Source organism: Euleptes europaea, chromosome 5 (genome assembly GCF_029931775.1).
Source record: "Euleptes europaea isolate rEulEur1 chromosome 5, rEulEur1.hap1, whole genome shotgun sequence".
NCBI classification, from domain to species: Eukaryota; Metazoa; Chordata; class Lepidosauria; order Squamata; family Sphaerodactylidae; genus Euleptes; species Euleptes europaea.
This window is the reverse complement of record NC_079316.1, coordinates 98,727,849-98,730,971: the sequence shown is the minus strand read 5'-3', so window position 1 is coordinate 98,730,971 and position 3,123 is coordinate 98,727,849.

The following is a 3,123-nucleotide window of genomic DNA, read 5'->3' as shown; positions in this document are numbered from 1 at the left end:
CTATACGCATTAAATGAGACTACTTAGAAACCTGTAGCACAACGTTTAACTATATAACTCATGAAACACAATTATAGCTGACATTGTCACTTTACAAAGTGTTGTTTACATTAGTTTAGCAGGTTTGCATTCTGCTGCATTCTCTGCTGCATTCTCTGCTGCAAGATTACAGTAGAGCAAGGAAGCATATTATTCTTATGTTGAGAGAACTATTTTTTAAGCACACTTCCAATTATTAATGCACTCTTAGTAGATTAAGATTCTGACATCTGGCAGCTAAGTCAGAAAGATGATTTTTACGCTGCCCCTTCAAGGGCAAGCCAGAGTTACTTTAGTAGTTAGCTTTGATTAGAGCTAACCTTGAGTTGCCTGTCAGCATGACACAGAGTTGCCTGTCAGCATGACACAGACTTTCAGTATACATTACACAAACCTCTGTATGTGTATGATGTGTTTAAGCCCTATATGGAATTAATTCTGCACATGTTCATAAGATACCACGATCATGTCAGAGACTGCTACACCCTCTCCTATGAACATTTGCAGTATTTATTCCCGCAAAAATATTCAACATGTCACAGAAATTCAATAACATAACTTAGGTACATTCATTAAGTTGTAGAGTCTTTCAATTTTCTTGGATCTGTCATTCCAATTTTTTTTTTTTGAATCCTCCATTTTTATCCATTTGTTCATTAGGAAATAGTCCATAAGCAAATCTTCTTATCTGTTCTCACTCCAAGGCTTAAGGGAGAGAGAGACCCTTAGTTAAAGGGTCCAAGACAGTAAAAGAACTTAATTTTGTATAAAGCTTCTCTGCACATTTCAGAGAAGTACTGAAACCAAGTATTGAATACAGCAGTATTCTACCTCATTTTATACATTTAAGAATATGATATGGGAATCCATGAGCATAGCATGCCTCATGAATCCCCCCCATGCTTATGGAATACCATAGAATCAATCACCAAAATTAAGTAGCAGTGAGAAACAGTATCACTATCATATAACAATACAAATCAAACTGTTATACAGCAGAGCCATTACATGTAGGCTATTACAAAATATTACAAAATAACAATGAAGTACAATGAAGGAGATGCCTTTACATAAGTCTTCATGCCATAATATAATGTCTTCTTCAATCAGTTGTCTTCAAACATTTGCATCTGTAAATCCATAGTTCTTCCTACCTCAGTGGAGGAAAGTATTTAAAAACAATTTATTAATCATAATTCCAAAGCATTTAACAGTAGCTTTACTTTTCAAACCAGTGTTAAAGCTTAACTAAGCTCATAAGTGCAACTGCAATCATATAGTCCTTTAGTGTTACTTCTCTGAAAACACCAAGACCAGGGTCATATAGCCCATATAATTTACAAGAACTTTGACCATGAAAATCCTTGACAATATATAGTTTAAGCATTCTATGCTTGATACATACAAATTGTGGCATATATGCATCCCTGTTAGCAATGGTTATAACTGCATAGGAAACCTCGGTTTCACAAAAGCTTATTCAGTGAACGAGAGAGAGTAGGGAGTTTACTCATATCTTATCTGGAGCTGTTGGCTCTAAGCCCAGACACAGCTCTCTTCATTTTTTCCAAAGTCAAGCCTCGGCACAGGAAAAAAGTGGTCGTTTTAAAATGTACTGTAAATGATAGAACGTTCGTTCGTTGTTAAAAAAAGGTTAATCTCATGTAGATCGAGATGAGCCCTCAAGTTATGTATGATTTCGTAGGGTTGCATTAAACCCATTCCAGAATTGGTCTTTTTGGCTTTTGGTTTAAAAGCATGGCCAAACGTTTGTCTCAAACAAATTGGAGTTGCAAGGTTAACATTGCAACATCTACAAAAATATGTTCTGGGTTCTTCCCTTCAGATTGACATCCAAAGTGCCAGAAACCATGTTTTCTGGTCATCTCATTGTGAGAACCCACAATCAAATTGGAGCAGAATGTCGGACTGCTATGTGGGCCCATATCTTTCAACATGAGTTTTAATACAGAATTAGCTAATTCTAAGAGATCATTAAAATCATTTAACACAAACCCTTACATGTCACTGTCACTGTGTGTCAGTTGTGTCATTATGTAATCTTGTATCCTATGACACAAGTAAACATGACATCCTTACAGTTATAGTTCAATTCTGTATAATACTAATACATTCTGAATTGTAACAAACATGAATAGTATATTTATAATATACTCACACACCTACTATATACCCCCATAAATCTTAAGACCTGCTCACTGCAGAGACCAGAAACTTGTGTCTCCCATAGTGGGCAGCACCTCTTATGGGTGTACGGTTTCTGTTTGTAAAATATAAATGTGAGAAGCTTTCACATTCTCAATATACAAGTATAGGCAATACCTCACATTACATTGTATATTTATTACATTTAATTAGGCATATAGTCAATAATGCCATACATTCCCTGTGGGAAACATATCATTTTTACCTCCAATTACCTGGTGCCATGAAATACTCTAGGAAATATTCTTGTTTACACCCTTGGCGTAATCTTTTTGTATTCAGCTTTCAAAACTCTAGACCATATTATTTCCATCTCTGGATACATATCTTCTTTGAAGCACTTTACTTGCTTGTAGTCATATTTTGCTGAACTTTGAGCTTTTCTCAGCTATGTTAGCCAGCATATGAACATCAGTATATAGAAATCTATACAGTCTTGTTTGACTATTTCTTCTTATCACCAAAGCTTCTTTGGAGCATAAACCTACAACTTTGTTGTGGTTTTCTATGATCTTCCACTTTAAGTTTATCTTCAGGAAGAATAAGATTACAGTTTCTTTCTTTCTGTATCATTTTGTAAAAAATATTATTTCTCATTCTGGTCATCATAATACAATTCTTCTTGTTGTGCTGTTTAGTCTTGGATAATCATCCGCAATGAACTCTTTTGTGGGCCATTCACGAAGTTTTCTCCAAGAGGAATAACACAAAAAAGAGTCTCAATGTCTCGTTTACATAGCTACATATCTTGGACTTCCTAAACTGAAGTCCCTCTCCTTAGGATAGAATGAGGTTAAAGCTTCCAGCTTCTCTTGTATATGGAGCTTCCATCATACAGACTCACTGATCTTTAATTCT